This window comes from Triturus cristatus, chromosome 7 (genome assembly GCF_964204655.1).
Source record: "Triturus cristatus chromosome 7, aTriCri1.1, whole genome shotgun sequence".
In the NCBI taxonomy this organism is placed as follows: domain Eukaryota; kingdom Metazoa; phylum Chordata; class Amphibia; order Caudata; family Salamandridae; genus Triturus; species Triturus cristatus.
Window position 1 is genome coordinate 1,500,601,552 of NC_140590.1, and position 17,959 is coordinate 1,500,619,510.

Sequence of the window (17,959 nt, forward strand, 5' to 3'; positions counted from 1 at the left end):
AGGGGGGGGGGTGGCAGGTGGGAGCCTGTGGGCAGGTGAATGGTGCCCAGGGGATTCCGGCAGCACAACAGGGCTGGTACTACCCCCAGATGGTGGAGAGGATGGCAGGGATACACTGTCTAGGGAAGAGCGGGTAGGGGAACCACCATGTTGGTCCTGGACGTGAGCACTGTGAGGGAGTGATGTCTGTGTTGTGATGCGTGGGTGCTGTGGCTGGTTTGCTCGAGGCTGGGGACAGGCCATGCTATGCTTGGGAGGAGGCTGACGAACGTTGCTTGGCAAAGGATGTGATGCCCTGACCGATTTAGCCAATCTGGCACGATAGCGCGCACTGGCATCTTCATCGTCATCAGACATGTAGTCCTCATCATCCACCAAGTAGAGGTCCTCAGGAAATTCATCCTCCTCCTCTTGAGCAGTGCTTGCAGCCGACATCACAGCTTGGAGGATCAGGGGATTCTCCCCTCTGATTCCCCGTTAGCCCGCACTGGTCATAGGCCTGTCATCCTCGTCCTCAGCATCCCCTGGAACAGAGGTTGCAATCGTATTAGGGATTGACCTGGTATAACATGTGGTGCAACACAAGGGTTTGTATTAACTGTACTTTGCATCAACAGATGAGGATCATGTGACCTGTGTAGGGTCCCACCACAAATGACAGCTCACACCATAGCACTGAGGTGTTACACAGATACAGGCAAACTCACCAGCTCCAGGCACAACTCTCTGTCCCTTGGTGTTCCCCCCTAGTGTCACCTGCTGGACCTGTCTCCTCACGGCTTTTGTAGGCCTAGCTGTCCCTGAACCAGCAGCTGTAGAGGTAAGTGACAACATTCTCAATTATCTGCATCACCAATTGACAGACAGGCACATGACACTCCTGATTTGTATTTCACTTTGTACACAACAACTGCTGATTACATGCAGAGGGGAATCAGGATCTCTGTCATGGCTTTGGAGTCGAAGCCAGTGACACACCTCATGCCAGAATTACTTGAAGGACAGGTGCGCGATGGTTTCAACGCTGCAGCCAGGCTGTCATGCAGTCCCCGGGATGGTGCACTCTGCTGTGGTCTCATCCTGTCAGCAGCTGTGATAAGACATACAGGTCTATATTTTTCAACCACAGATGGTAGCTCTGAGCCAACATGTCATTCTCAATGACCATTTGTGGGTAATCCAGAACAATGTGCAGCATGTTTAGCTCCTGAACTTTACATTTGGGCACCTGCTCACATGCAGCAGTTGCCAGCCGTTTCCTCCACACAGCAGTGACATCAATAAGATGACACATCAACAGACACACCTCATGCTAGAATTACCTGAAGGACGGGTGCACGAGGGTTGAACTGCTGCAGCCAGGATGTCATGCAGTCCCCGGGACGGTGTCCGCTGCTGTGGTGTCATCCTGTCAGCAGCTGTGATGAGACATACAGGTCTAGATTTTTCAACCACAGATGGTAGCTCTGAGCCAACATGTCATTCTCAATGACCATTTGTGGGTAATCCAGAAAAATGTGCAGCATGTTTAGCTCCTGAACTTTACATTTGGGCACCTGCTCACATGCAGCAGTTGCCAGCCGTTACCTCCACACAGCAGTGACATCAATAAGATGACACATCAACAGACACACCTCATGCTAGATTTACCTGAAGGACGGGTGCGCGAGGGTTGAACTGCTGCAGCCAGGATGTCATGCAGTCCCCGGGACGGTGTCCGCTGCTGTGGTGTCATCCTGTCAGCAGCTGTGATGAAACATACAGGTCTAGATTTTTCTACCACAGATGGTAGCTCTGAGCCAACATGTCATTCTCAATGTCCATTTGTGGGTAATCACGTACAATGTGCAGTATGTTTAGCTCCTGAACTTTACATTTGGGCACCTGCTCACATGCAGTAGTTGCCAGCCGTTTCCTCCACACAGCACTGACATCAATAAGATGACACATCAACAGACACACATGTATGAGAAGGTTACTGATAGGAAGGGATAAATGACTCGGAATCCTCCCCATTACACTGCTTTCACCTTTGCCATTCAGACTTACATATTTCCAGAGTCTCATGTTGTTTGTTGTCAAGTCAGAAAGGGTTTCATGTGTGAGGTTTGCAATAGTCAGGGACATGATGTTGCTCATTTGTGCTTCCCCACGCATGAAGTCACACATATTTGTATGAGAGAACACAGATGTCTTATGGCCATCCTGTGAGTGTCCTCTCTTTGCATACTCTATTTCCAAGATCATGGTACTACTTAGCTGACGACGATTGGTGTCTTGTACAGCAGACATCCAAACCTCATATGTCAAACACTCACCTATACATGTGAATACGGTAGGAGAGGAGGCAAGCAGAATGTAACATTTGGTTTATACTCACACATTGCGGATAGGCTGAGAAGCTTCGATGCCTTCCGCCTGCACTGGATTAGCGTGTTGCTCTTCAGCCTAGTCATTTTGCAGGTGTAACTGCATGAAGATTCACCTTAGCAGCCCCTACATTCATCTCAAAGGAACACTACTGGCATCAGTGTTGGCCTCAGCCATGCTATTTTCATCATGGTGTTTCCGATAATTGAATTGCAAGCCGGTTGTGTTTTGGTCACTTCATATGACTCATGGTACTATTGAATGTCCATTCTGCACTCACTTGGCATACATTTTGTGTCATCCTTTCATTAGCCACCAGGGTCTGATCTTGCATGGGTTCAAATGCCATATGTGAGCATATTGTGATGCAGGACAACAGTGTTGTACAACACATACAACATACGGCGGACGTGAAAGGCACATTTAATGAGCAGTCAGCCTGATATATTATTGGGTTCACTTCCCTTGGCCCAGCACCGGAACAGTGTGTGGGCCCTGAACAGATGTCACAGCCAACCTTGTAGCAGAAGTCAGTGTGTGTCTTTGATTCTGGGAGGACCTCGTTGTACCTACAATGATAAGTGTGTTTTGCTACTTTACATTCCTGAAGCCACATGTGATGCACTAGATTTCTGGCACAAAGGATGAGCACAAGCAGTTGTGGGCACCAGCGTTGCTGAAGTGTGTTATACGTAATATCATGATTGCTCCCACATAACTTCGAATGAGCCCACTACCTGGATGCAACCAATATCACAATGGCATGTCTAGGGATCCTGATGTGAGGTCCACTATCGTGTTTTGTTGATGTGCAACACAAAAGCCAGACAATGTAAGTGGTACATGACCAGCTGTGTGGACTGGGAATTTGATCTATATTGGAAACATTCAAAGTTGGACAGTGTATGCATTGTCAATACTACTGACCCTGGGATCTCACTTGTTTATCATTGGCATATTTCTGTCAATTAGATTGATTGATTACGTCTACAGACACCATTACAACATAGTGGGGACACCCTTTTGAGTAGTTGTGGCACTCGATAACAGGATTGGATTGCCAGGTCTGGGGCTGTTGCTGAAAAACATGTCATGTTCTGCAATTACGAAGGTTTGATGAGCCAAGGCATGTAATATATTGTCTTCAGCTCTTCACAATTATAATTAGCTAAAGGTGGATGTCCATTGACAACTCCAATAGTAATGCAGCTATTTGTTCATCTCTGGTTGACTTTCATATGTGGGCACTATATGTCCATCGGTCACTCCTGACAATTTATGCATTTTGACCATCTCCTGGCCACTTTGACTTACCAGTCGGTGAGGGTGGTATGCCTATCACTGTACGGTGGCGATTCCTCCCAGTCGATGCAGGGACCTCTGCTGCGGCAGTTGTCTGTGCTCTGGCTGAATGTGTCAATGGGTGAGAAGAGAGAAAACTAAACATATGGAATATGTGCTTGTGGAACATTTCTGTGATTTCCCCATTTCTTCTGCATGCTAACAGTGTTATGCAGTACTGCCGCAGACTGGGCAGGGAGGAGCAGTGGTGCATTGGGGACGTAATGGCGTGGCAGGGTGGGAAATGTACAACAGAATAGGTGTATGACTTTTTAGATCTGATGATTCTCTCACCTTCTGCTTTGTGCTTTAAGCTGGCACGGGGTGATTTACATAGTATATTTTTGGTGGCAGGTTTACACGCCCCTTGTAATACATTTACACCGCAGTTGCGTCACTTCTGTGACACAGCGGTGGGGTAATACAGGTGACACATTTAGACTTATTCACAATGTTATGCATCTATGGGGATGCCTCACGTTGTGCGGTCCTGCGCAACAATAACATACATCAGCTGTGATGTAGGCAGGGTGTGCGTTTCTTTGGTTATGCCTCGTACAAGTGATGCATTGTAATCAACGGCATTTCACGTAGTCACTTTTCATAGGGTGGTGCCATGCAAACTTACACCAGCTTGAGGCACATGTAATGAGTGGCCCAGAACGTTAGGTGTAGGCGGTCCATGGACATTGTTGGAGTTGCGTCACACTTGCGACACTACTCCAGCAGAGCACCCCCCTAATGCCATCAGTTGCGACACACATCTGTCTATCCCAGCGCCACAGTGCACCGCATTGTAAATGTGACGCATCCGCGGTTGCAAAAGAGTTGGATTGCGTGTCGCATTGTTACTGGCGCATCTCTGCTGATATTTGTCAATTGCTACTTAGCGGGCTGGTATATTACTGCAACAGGACAATGCCCATGTTTTCTAAAGTGGGGGAGGGATTTGCCATCTCCATCGCTAAGGATTGTGGGACTTGTAGTGCTACATACAGAGGGTGACACAGGAGTCTCTGACTGACGGATTTTTTTATACATTTTGGACTACTTCCTTAGTGAGTTCGCTGCCCTCAGCAGCCATATTGCCTCATTTTGTGCCTCTGTTCCTGTCTTAGTTTCCTGCATTTTGTCTTAGGGGTTTGTTGCCTTATCTCTTTCTTGTCTCCATTCCTGTGTATTATTGTTACCCCACCCCCCTTTTTGCCTTCTGTATCCCGCCCGCTCATTTCTCCCGCAGCTCAGTCCCCTGCGACCCCGCCACCTGCTCTCCCATTCGCTGCCCCGCTTCTGCCTCCCAGCTGCTCCTCCATCCCACCTCCCCTCACATGGCGGCCTCTGCGCAGTGAGGAGAGCGACCCTTGACCCTGTTTCAGGTCAGGCCGTTCCCCACGCCGCACAGCACCACCACTGTGTCAGTGTCTCCCATGCCGCTGCTGCCGCCGTCGTGAGTTTGCTGCCCCCAGCAGCCGTATTGCCTCATTTTGTGTCTCTGTTCCTGTCTTAGTTTCCTGCATTTTGACTTAGGGGTTTGTTGCCTTATCTGTTTCTTGTCTCCATTCCTGTGTATTATTGTTACCCCCACGCCCCTTTTTGCCATCTGTATCGCGCCCGCTCGGTTCTGTCGCTGCTCAGTCCCCTGCGGCCCCGCCCCCTGCTCTCCCATTCACCGCCCAGCTCCCACCTCCCAGCTGCTCCTCCCTCCCACCTCCCCTCATATGGTGGCCTCTGTGCATCTGCGCTCAGCGGGCGCGCCGCTGGCACGCCAAAGGTGCTCCAAAGGCAAGCCCGTCTGTGCCCATCCACGTCTGGACCGCACCCAGTGACAGACCCCCTGGCCCCACGACCACCATGACGCCCGACACCGCTACGATGCCAGCACCCTCCACGCATTCAACACCGGACGATCACACACCTGCTTCCTGGCCGCCCCAAAGCGCACCCAAGGACCCTTCTCCTGATGGATCTGCAGCTTCACCAGCATCTGACCCACCAACCCACCCACCGGGAAAGAACCCAACCACCTCAGATGCATTCTTCTCAACACCTGCTCCGCCAGCAAACACGCCGTTGAACTCTGGGACCTACTCGACTCAACCTCCCCAGATGTCACTTTCCTGACGGAGACCTGGCCTAACCCCTCCTCGGCACCCCATAGCCATCCCGGAGGGCTACAAGATCTCCCGCAGGGACCGCACCAACGGAGTAGGAGGAGGAATCGCCATCATCCACAGGAACACTCTCAGAGTCTCGACCAACACCGATGACACCCTCAGCACCTCCGAACACCTGCACTTCCATATCCACACCGATCCCAACCCCACCCTCAGAGGAGCCCTCATCTACAGACCTCCCGGACCCCGACCACAGTTCGGCGACTCTATCGCCGACTTTGTCAGTACACACGCCCTCACCTCCACAGACACATCCTCCTCGGGGACCTGAACTTTCACCTAAAGAACAACAGCGACCGCAACTCCACCACCCTGATCAACAACCTCGCCAACCTCGGACTCAGACAACTCGTCACAACGTCCACCCACTCCGCCGGTCACATGCTTGACCCCATCTTCTCCGCAAGCTCCCATGTCTCCTTCAGCCACACCACCGAACTCCACTGGACAGACCATCGCTGCATCCTCCTCACCTTCCGGAAACCTACCACGCACCACCGCACCCAACAGATCCCCCACCACTGCTGAAGCAAAGTCACCGAAGACCAACTAACCACCAAACTCACCTGGAGTCCACCCGCAGACCCCACCGACACCGACACCACTGACCGCAACCTCGTACAATGGATCGACGACTGCGCCAACACCCTCGCCCCGTTCAAGAAACCCTCCAACAGACACACCAGCAAGAAAGCCAGCTGGTTCACTGAAGACCTCCAGGCTTCCAAGAAAACCTGCCAAAAGATAGAGAATAAATGGCACTGTGAACAGACACCGGACAGCTACGCAGCCCACAAGATTGCCACCCGCAGACACCACCACCTCATCAGATCCGCAAAAAGGGCCTCCTTCAAAGACCGCCTAGACAACAACACACACAACAGCAAAGAGCTCTTCAACATCATGAAAGAACTCTGTAACCCCAGCGTCTACACCAACAAAATCTCACCTTCGCAAGACCTGTGCAACTGCCTTGCCACCTTCTTCCATAGCAAGATCGCAGACATGCACGATAGCTTCAACGCCACGACCACCCCGACAACCACCGAGACCCCCGCCCCCATGGCCACCATCCGCAACAACCCCCTGCTCTCCCGGGCCAACATAAACGATGACGACACCATCAAAATCATGAACACCATCCACTCCGGATCTCCGTCAGACCCATGCCCACACCACATCTTCAACAAAGCCAGCACCACCATCGCACCCCATCTTCAGAAAGCCATCAACATCTCCTGCGAGACAGCGACCTTCCCGGAGAGCTGAAAGCACGCCGAGATCAAAGCCTTACTCAAGAAACCCAAGGCTGACTCCAAGGACCTCAAGAACTTCCGGCCCATCTCCCTTCTCTCATTTCCGGCGAAGGTCATCGAGAAGACCGCCAACAGACAACTGACCCGCTACCTCAAGGAGAACAGCATCCTGGACCCATCCCAGTCCGGGTTCCGCAGCAAACACAGCACCAAAACTGCCCTAATCGCCACCACCGATGACATCAGGGCCCTGCTGGACAACGGAGAAACCGCGGCTCTCATCTTCCTGGACCTGTCAGCCGCCTTTGACACTGTCTGCCACCGCACCCTACGAACACGCTTCCACGACACTGGGATCCAAGACAAGGCACTGGACTGGACCATCTCCTTCCTCTCCAGCAGAACCCAGAGCGTCCGCCTCCCCCTTACCGCTCCGAAGCCACCAAGATCATCTGCGGCGTACTCCAGGTCTCATTACTCAGCCCGACATTGTTCAACATCTACATGGCACCGCTCACCCAATGTCGCCCGACTGCACGACCTCAACATCATCTCCTAGGCCGACGACACTCAGCTGATCCTCTCCCTCACCAAGGACCCCCTCACTGCCAAAAACCAACCTCCACGAAGCAATGAAAGCTGTCGCCGAGTGGACGAAGAACAACTGAAGCTAAACTCGGATGAGATGGAAGTCCTCATCCTTGGCTCCACCCCCTCGGCCTGGGACAACTCCTGGTGGCCGACCACACTGGGAACAGCTCCAACACCCACCGACCACTCACGCACCTTAGGGTTCAACCTCGACTCTACTCTCTACATAACAAAGCAGGTCAACGCCATCTCGTCCTCCTGCTTCAACACCCTCTGCATGCTCTGCAAGATCTACATGTGGATCCCTACCAAAACAAGAAGAACGGTCACCCAGGCCCTCGTCAGCAGCAGGCTGGACTACGGAAACGCCCTCTACACAGGAGCCTCGGCCAAACTCGTGAAACGACTCCAGTGCATTCAAAGCGCCTCTGCTCGCCTGATCTTTGACATCCCTCGCCGCAGCCACATCACACCCCACCTGAGAGACCTGCACTGGCTCCCCGTCAAGAGGATCACCTTCAAGCTCCTCACCCACGCACACAAGGTACTCCACAGCACCAGACCAGCATACCTCAACAGACGACTCAGCTTCTACACCCCCAACTGCCAGCTCTGCTCTGCCGACCTCGCCCTTGCCACAGTCCCCCGCATCCGAAGAGCGACCTCCGGCGGCAGATCATTCTCCTACCTCGCAGCCAAGACCTGGAACACCCTCCCCATCCTCCTATAGCAGACCCAGTACCTGCTACCCTTCAGAAGACTCCTCAAGACCTGGTTATTTGAGCAGTAGCAGCACCCCCACAGCACCTTGAGACCCTCACGGGTAAGTAGTGCACTTTACAAATGTCCTGATTTATTGATTGATCGATTGTTGCCACTACCATATTCATGCAGTTCATGGTCTGGTATAACGTCTCCACTAGTCTTTTGGCAGCTGAATGGCATGGCTTTAAGAAGGAACTGGTTACTTCCTGTTCCTCCCATGTTGCCTTCTGGTACACTGACATGATGTTTGTCACCCTCTCTAAAACTACCTATGTGGGGATCCCCATATGGCACAAGTGATCAGCAGCACATGGTCTTCTACAGATGCAGCAAGTGTCCTCTGAATCTTGGCCTCACATTCTTCACAAATACTAAAATGAATCTGTTACCTGTGAACATTTTAGGCTCCAAGGGTCGTGCTATGTCCTCGTACATGGTGGCCAAAAAGAAGATCTAAGGGGCTGAAACAAGCTCCCTTCTGGAGCATCTCCCTATAGACAAACAAAGGGTATGGCAAGATGATACCCCACTTCCTCCTGAAAAGCTCTTCAAGCTTCATATTCATGTACTTCAAGCTCTCTACAAGTGGATTACTGTTATATAGGAGAGACAAGTTACAGGTTATGCACTGCACCCACATGATCTGCATATACCCTCAACTCCAGGAAAACAGTCAAGATGCCCTCATCACCAGTAGACTGGACTACAGCAACGCCCTCTACACTGGAATCAACAAAAAACTCCTCCGCCCAGAACGCCACAGCCAGACTAATCCTCGATATTCCACAGCACAAACACATCACCCAGCGCCTCCGGGACCTCCACCGGCTATCCATCGAAAGAAGAATAACTTTCAAGTTGCTCACACAAGCCTACAAGGTCCTCCACAACATCGGACCACAATACCTTAACAACCACCTCTCCTTCCATGTCCCCAAGAGAAACCTACACTTAGCCAACCTTTCCCTATCCACCGTCCCATGCTTCCACAGGAACAGTGCGGGTAGAAGGTCCTTCTCCTACATCACAGCCAACACCTGGAACGATCTCCCCCTTCATCTCCAATGTAGCCCGACACTGGAACAATTCAGAAAAGACCTCAAGAACTGGCTCTTCGAATGACCCCAACGGAGCTGCACCCCCCCAGCGTCTTGAGACCCTAACGGGTGACTCGCACGACTTACAAACCCCTGATTGATTTATTGAAGGACATGAAGATTGTCTTCCTCTCACCAAATGCAGTCTGTTGTGTGTTTAGTAGAACTTCAGTACCACTGCTAAAGCAACATAAAAAATGCTATTCACAAATATACTAATATATATATATATTACCTACTGGCGGTCGCCAGTAGGTAGTTATAGTTAGGACCACGTTTCCATAGGAAAACCTCAACATTCTATTTTGAATAACTTTGGCGCCGGTCGACGAATCCTCGCAAATTTCTCAAAATAGGTGGGGCGCTACGCTCCGCTCCTACCCTGAAAGTCTCGGGGGGGTTCGTCAAGCGGGGGCTGAGATAAAAGGGGGGTCCCAAAACGCGTTTTTCCCATGCATTTTTCCATAGGACCTTTAGAACGAGCTACAGCCCGAACGGCTGAACAGAATTACTAGAAATTTGGCAGAGAGGTAGTCCTCAGGTCAAGGAAGTGCCTTTTGTAGGTTTGGTGTAAATCTGTTCAGTAGATCCTGAGAAAATAGCCTTTAAATCAATATATATATCTGTGGAAGCTTACGGTGCGCTTACCGTGTGCTTACGGTAAGCTTACGGTAAGCTTACGGTACGCGTACGGTGGCGTGCGCGAGCGCGATTCTGATTGGCTGTTAGATCTTAGTAAACATTCGAATCGGTCGAAACCAGGAAGCGGCGGCCGCCATTTTCTCTCTCGAACTGTCAGGGGGGTGAATAAAAAAGGTGGATAATGTGAAAAGGGGGCAGGCTCGACAGTTCCTGATCCCCTAGCCTTGGTCAGGGGGTCCCAGAAGGACCCTCAAGGGCAAAAATAAAAAAAATATATTTTTCGAAAAATCGCCGTATGCGCGTAGCGTACGCGCACGGCGACCTGCTAAATTACGCGTACCGTGCGCGCACGGAAAAAAAAAATTTGCGAAAAGGGAAGCTTAAAAAAAAATAAAAAAAATTGTGAGGTAAGGTTGGCTCTTATAAGAGCCGTTGGGTTCATACAGGGATGGAGGAAAGAAAGAATGGGAGTATTATGAGCGTCTACAAACATGCTGGTCTATCTTATTGTTAATAAGGGGAAGACTGACCTCCCCAAAAGCAATAAGACCACCACATTTTGTACACCTCATTTCAACACTCGCAAATCGAGGGTTGATGTCCAAAGGAAAAGAAGAAGGTGATGCTCCAACAACAGAGGAAGGGCTCAGCTGAGCTGCCGATGATGTACTCGGCTGAGCATCTGAGGCTGGGCTCTGGTGACTTACTGAAGAGTTTTCTCCAGTATGTCGAGCAAAGGTCCTTGGGTGTCTGTCCTGAAGGTGTCTCATCATAGAGTGATTTCCAAAGGAATATTTCCTACTTGGATTTCCTCTTGATAAAACACGATCACAAAGTATGCAAGTGACCTTTGGAGCATTGACCTTTTTCTCCCCCTCTGGAAAAGTGAAATACTCCCATACAAAAGAAGTCTTTTGTTTCCTCCTTCTCTGGATCATGGTGGTGCTGCTGGCCTCACTCTCAGAAGAGCTCTGCTGTTCTGCCATTGTATCCCAATGTCAATCCAGCTCCTGCTCCTAGAGAATCACAAGCAGAAATGAGGGGAATGGGTGTGGTGTGGGAAGAATCTGGAACTGAAAGTAGTATCAACCAATGAAAAGTGTTCTTTCAAGCAGTAAAGAGGGGAATGGGTGTGGTGTGGGAAGTTTCTGGAAGTGAAAGTAATTTCAACCAATAAAAAGTGTTCTTTGTAAGTCACATGGCCTACCGTGCGCGCACGTGACGCTTACGGTGCGCTTACGCAGCGCTTACGTCACTTTCGCGCATGCGCATTACACGCCCCTGCGTAACCGCGACGTTGCTTCCGGGTGTACGCGTACGGCACGCACGTATCACGTATCGCGCATGCGCATTACACGCCCCTGCGTAACCGCGACCTTGCTTCCGGATATACGCGTACGGCACGCACGTATCACGTAGGCGCGCTGCACTAATTACGTCCAGAGCACGTAGCGTCAGCTTACCGTACGCGTATTTTACAAGCGCGTAGCGTCAGCTTACCGTACGCGCACGGAAAAAAATGCATTAAAAAAAACCTTTCGATTATGCAGGATATAGTACATAAATTATTAAAAAAAGGCTTACAAAAAATGAAATAAAAAAAAATTGCATTAAATTATAATAAAAATATAAAATCGAAATAGAAAACCACTATCCACATTGACCCCACCCCCTGTGCTTTTGGTGGCGTTAAGTGGGCGCGCACGCCACGAATGGCGTAAAGTAACTTAGCATTTAAAAAAACGAAAAAAATAAACTGAAAAAACCATAGGTTTCACACACGTTATAGTTAGGAATTAGCATTTAAAAAACCTTGCAAATTCACTGAAAAAACCATGGGTTTCACACACGTTATAGTTAGGAATTAGCATTTAAAAAACCTTAGAAATTCAGTGAAAAAACCATAGGTTTCACACACGTTATAGTTAGGAATTAGCATTTAAAAAACCTTAGAAATTCAGTGAAAAAACCATAGGTTTCACACATGTTATAGTTAGCTGGACATTTTACTCGTAAAAAACCAATGAAATTGCCCTGTTATAGTTAGTTCAGCTAACTATAACTCGCGTGCCCGCAATGCACTGCTGATGACGTCACATATTACATCACTCATGACATGGTCAGTGACATCACTCATGACATCACTGATGACATCTCAAATGACATCACTGATGACATCACTGATGACATCATCCTTGTGATAGAGTGGCAGACCTCCTCTTCCCCTAATATAACCTTTGACACACACATTCAAAAATAGAGACTAAAATTTACAAAACAATGGATATACCAATAACAGTTACAACAACCTCTTCAGTAATTCTAAGATCCACATACACATCCACTCATTCACCAACAGTCCAATACAGTCACTCATACATGTACTCACTCATCATATGTACTCATACACCTATACATCCTGTTACACAATGCCACTCATCCATAGAGCAACTCACACACATAGTCACTCATGCTAATAAAGAATCAAACATACATTTACTTGCATATACAGTTATACACACACCACCACACTTACTTCTACGGAAACTTACACATACTTAGTCTTTTAAACAATCACTTATAGAAACACATACTTATTCATACAGGAACTCTTTCAATCTCTCACATATAATCACATATATACACCAATAGTCATATATACTAGTTTTAAACATATGTAGTTACTCATAAAGACACTATTGAGACAGTCATTCACTCACTAACACACCCATACACACACTCATCCACCCATGCAGTCCTGCACACATGCTCTGTTCAACACATACATGCACCTATGCACTACGTAATACCCCCACCGAACCATGCAGACACTCAGACTGATACTCAAAAAACCAACTAATAACCTATATAGACACCCATGTACTCACCAACCCATGCAGCCACTTATACACAAAGTGAGAGACTGATACAGATATTTACATATTTAAACATTACTCACTAAGCCATGTATTCACTAAGATACACTTAATCAGTCAGTTATACAATCAATTTTTCAAAAACAAATCATCCATTTAGACACTTATATACCCATTTATTCTTCCATCGTCCTTGAGATATACATATATAAAACATATTTAATTTTCAGAAAAATACACATTCACTGGATGATGTCATCAGTGATGTCATTTGAGATGTCATCAGTGATGTCATGAGTGATGTCACTGACCATGTCATGAGTGATGTAATATGTGACGTCATCAGCAGTGCATTGTGGGCGCGCGAGTTATAGTTAGCTGAACTAACTATAACGGGGCAATTTCATTGGTTTTTTACGAGTAAAATGTCCAGCTAACTATAACATGTGTGAAACCTATGGTTTTTTCACTGAATTTCTAAGGTTTTTTAAATGCTAATTCCTAACTATAACGTGTGTGAAACCTATGGTTTTTTCACTGAATATATATATATATATAACTATCTACTGGCGACTCGTGATCAAGGGGTTGTCCCCGAAACGCGTTGGGTTGTGTGCGAAGCGACAATAAATCACTGCTTTTTGCAACGTTATGGTCTTCGGCTGTTGATTTAACGAAGAGGAATCGACAATTGCTTTGGATATATATATATATATATATATATATATATATATATATATATATATATATATATATATTTTTTTTTTTTTTCAAACAATGCCCAAGAGCTTTTGAGAACGCACTCTGCAGCCTACCTCCCATCCGGGTTAAAACTTCAATTTGGCACAGCATTTCTGGAGTGATGATGGCCCAACACGTTTCGAGGTTCACTACCTCTTATTCATGGGCTGCTTTCGCCAAAGCAATACACAGAATATTCTCCTCTTTAATTTTAGCATTTTTATTGGCTCTTCGCCCCCAGTCGGCTGTGCTTAGTGTCTAATTATCATTTAGAGCATGCTGGGACTCGTAGTTCGTAGTCACAAGGAGAACAACTCGATTACCCACAGTGGGTTCCGTGTATACTTTGCAAATTAAAAGTTCATTATCACCCTTTGTAGGTTCCCAAAATGCTGGTTCAAATTCTTTTCATCTGTCAAGGTTGCGCTGAAAACGGTTTGAATGTAGTTTCAATCCTCAGGCTCTAAATTGTTAAAAGATTGTGCTGTTCTCCACGACGCGGGCCGCCGTGAATTAATGTTTCCAGACAATGCCCAAGAGCTTTTGAGAACGCACTCTGCAGCCTACCTCCCATCTGGGTTAAAACTTCAATTTGGCATAGCATTTCTGGAGTAATGATGGTCCGATGCTTTTCGAGGTTCACTACCTCTTATTCATGGGCTGCTTTCGCCAAAGCAATACACAGAATATTCTCCTCTTTAATTTAGGCATTTGTATTGGCTCTTCACCCCCAAGGGGCTGTGCTTAGTGCCTAATTATCATTTAGAGCATGCTGGGACTCGTAGTTCAAAGTCACAAGGAGAACAACTCGATTAGTCACAGTGGGTTCTGTGTATACTTTGCCAATTAAAAGTTCATTATCACCCTTTGTAGGTTCCCAAAATGCTGGTTTAAGTTCCTTTCATCTGGCAAGATTGCGCGGAAAACGGTTTGAACGTAGTTTCAATCCTCAGCCTCTAAATTGATAAAAGATGGTGCTGTTCTCCACGACACGGGCCGCCGTGAATTAATGTTGTCAAACAATGCCCAAGAGCTTTTGAGAACGCACTCTGCAGCCTACCTCCCATCCGGGTCAAAACTTCAAGTTGGCACAGCATTTCTGGAGTAATGATGGCCCGACACGTTTCGAAGTTCACTAGCACTACCTCTTATTCATGGGCTGCTTTCGCCAAAGCAATACACAGAATATTCTCCTCTTTAATTTAAGCATTTTTATTGGCTCTTCGCACCCAGTCGGTTGTGCTTAGTGACTAATTATCATTTAGAACATGCTGGGACTCGTAGTTCGTAGTCACAAGGAGAACAACTCGATTACCCACAGTGGGTTCCGTGTATACTTTGCCAATTAAAAGTTCATCATCACCCTTTGTAGGTTCCCAAAATGCTGGTTGAAATTATTTTCATCTGGCAAGTATACGCTGAAAACGGTTTGAACGTAGTTTCAATCCTCAGCCTCTAAATTGTTAAAAGATGGTGCTGTTCTCCACGACGCGGGCCGCCATGAATGAATGTTTTCAAACAATGCCCAAGAGCTTTTGAGAACGCACTCTGTAGCCTACCTCCCATCCAGGTTAAAACTTCAATTTGGCACAGCGTTTCTGGAGTATTGATGGTCCGACGCGTTTCGAGGTTCACTACCTCTTATTCATGGGCTGCTTTTGCCAAAGCAATACACAGAATATTCTCCTCTTTAATTTAAGCATTTTTATTGGCTCTTCGCCCCCAGTGGGCTGTGCTTAGTGCCTAATTATCATTTAGAGCATGCTGGGACTCGTAGTTCGTAGTCACAAGGAAAACAAATCGATTACCCACAGTGGGTTCCGTGTATACTTTGCCAATTAAAAGTTCATTATCGCCCTCTGTAGGTTCCCAAAATGCTGGTTCAAATTCTTTTCATCTGGCAAGGTTGCGCTGAATACGGTTTGAACGTAGTTTCAATCCTCAGCCTCTAAATTGTTAAAAGATGGTGCTGTTCTTCACGACGCGGGCCGCCGTGAATTAATGTTTTCAAACAATGCCCAAGAGTTTTTGAGAACGCACTCTGCAGCCTACCTCCCATCCGGGTTAAAACTTCAATTTGGCACAGCATTTCTGGAGTAATGATGGCCCGACGCGTTTCGAGGTTTACTACCTCTTATTCTTGGGCTGCTTTCGCCAAAGCAATACACAGAATATTCTCCTCTTTAATATAAGCATTTATATTGGCTCTTCGCCCCCAGTGGGCTGTGCTTAGTGCCTAATTATCATTTAGAGCATGCTGGGACTCGTAGTTAATAGTCACAAGGAGAACAACTCGATTACCCACAGTGGGTTCCGTGTATACTTTGCCAATTAAAAGTTCATTATCACCCTTTGTAGGTTCCCAAAATGCTGGTTCAAATTCTTTTCATCTGGCAAGGTTGCGCTGAAAACGGTTTGAACGTAGTTTCAATCCTCAGCCTCTAAATTGTTAAAAGATGGTGCTGTTCTCCACGACGCGGGCCACCGTGAATTAATGTTTTCAAACAATGCCCAAGAGTTTTTGAGAACGCACTCTGCAGCCTACCTCCCATCCGGGTTAAAACTTCAATTTGGCACAGCATTTCTGGAGTAATGATGGCTCGACGCATTTCGAGGTTTACTACCTCTTATTCATGGGCTGCTTTCGCCAAAGCAATACACAGAATATTCTCCTCTTTAATATAAGCATTTATATTGGCTCTTCACCCCCAGTGAGCTGTGCTTAGTGCCTAATTATCATTTAGAGCATACTGGGACTCGTAGTTCGTAGTCACAAGGAAAACAAATCGATTACCCACAGTGGGTTCCGTGTATACTTTGCCAATTAAAAGTTCATTATCACCCTCTGTAGGTTGCCAAAATGCTGGTTCAAATTATTTTCATCTGGCAAGGTTGCGCTGAAATCGGTTTGAACGTAGTTTCAATCCTCAGCCTCTAAATTGTTAAAAGATGGTGCTGTTCTCCACGATGCGGGCCGCCGTGAATTAATGTTTTCAAACAATGCCCAAGAGTTTTTGAGAACGCACTCTGCAGCCTACCTCCCATCCGGGTTAAAACTTCAATTTGGCACAGCATTTCTGGAGTAATGATGGCCCGACGCGTTTCGAGGTTCACTACCTCTTATTCATGGGCTGCTTTCGCCAAAGCAATACACAGAATATTCTCCTCTTTAATTTAAGCATTTTTATTGGCTCTTCACGCCCAGTGGGCTGTGCTTAGTGCCTAATTATCATTTAGAGCATGCTGGGACTCGTAGTTCGTAGTCACAAGGAGAACAACTCGATTACCCACAGTGGGTTCCGTGTATACTTTGCCAATTAAAAGTTCATTATCACCCTTTGTAGGTTCCCAAAATGCTGGTTCAAATTCTTTTCATCTGGCAAGGTTGCGCTGAATACGGTTTGAACGTAGTTTCAATCCTCAGCCTCTAAATTGTTAAAAGATGGTGCTGTTCTTCACGACGCGGGCCGCCGTGAATTAATGTTTTCAAACAATGCCCAAGAGTTTTTGAGAACGCACTCTGCAGCCTACCTCCCATCCGGGTTAAAACTTCAATTTGGCACAGCATTTCTGGAGTAATGATGGCCCGACGCGTTTCGAGGTTTACTACCTCTTATTCATGGGCTGCTTTCGCCAAAGCAATACACAGAATATTCTCCTCTTTAATATAAGCATTTATATTGGCTCTTCGCCCCCAGTGGGCTGTGCTTAGTGCCTAATTATCATTTAGAGCATGCTGGGACTCGTAGTTAATAGTCACAAGGAGAACAACTCGATTACCCACAGTGGGTTCCGTGTATACTTTGCCAATTAAAAGTTCATTATCACCCTTTGTAGGTTCCCAAAATGCTGGTTCAAATTCTTTTCATCTGGCAAGGTTGCTCTGAAAACGGTTTGAACGTAGTTTCAATCCTCAGCCTCTAAATTGTTAAAAGATGGTGCTGCTCTCCACGACACGGGCCGCCGTGAATTAATGTTTTTAAACAATGCCCAAGAGCTTTTGAGAACGCACTCTGCAGCCTACCTCCCATCCGGGTCAAAACTTCAAGTTGGCACAGCATTTCTGGCGGTCCCCGGGGCGGTGTGGGGGGATTGGGACCCCCCAC

General features: G+C 47.3%; 1 long non-coding RNA gene across 1 annotated transcript in view; it reads right to left on the reverse strand.

The window, feature by feature from the left end:
• LOC146812252 (uncharacterized) overlaps positions 1-17,712 on the reverse strand; it is a 159,745-nt gene extending 142,033 nt beyond the window's left edge. The window contains exon 1 of the long non-coding RNA XR_014966824.1: positions 13,928-17,712. This is a non-coding gene — a long non-coding RNA (uncharacterized LOC146812252). The remainder of the gene's footprint in view (positions 1-13,927) is intronic.
• Positions 17,713-17,959: the final 247 nt, after the last annotated feature.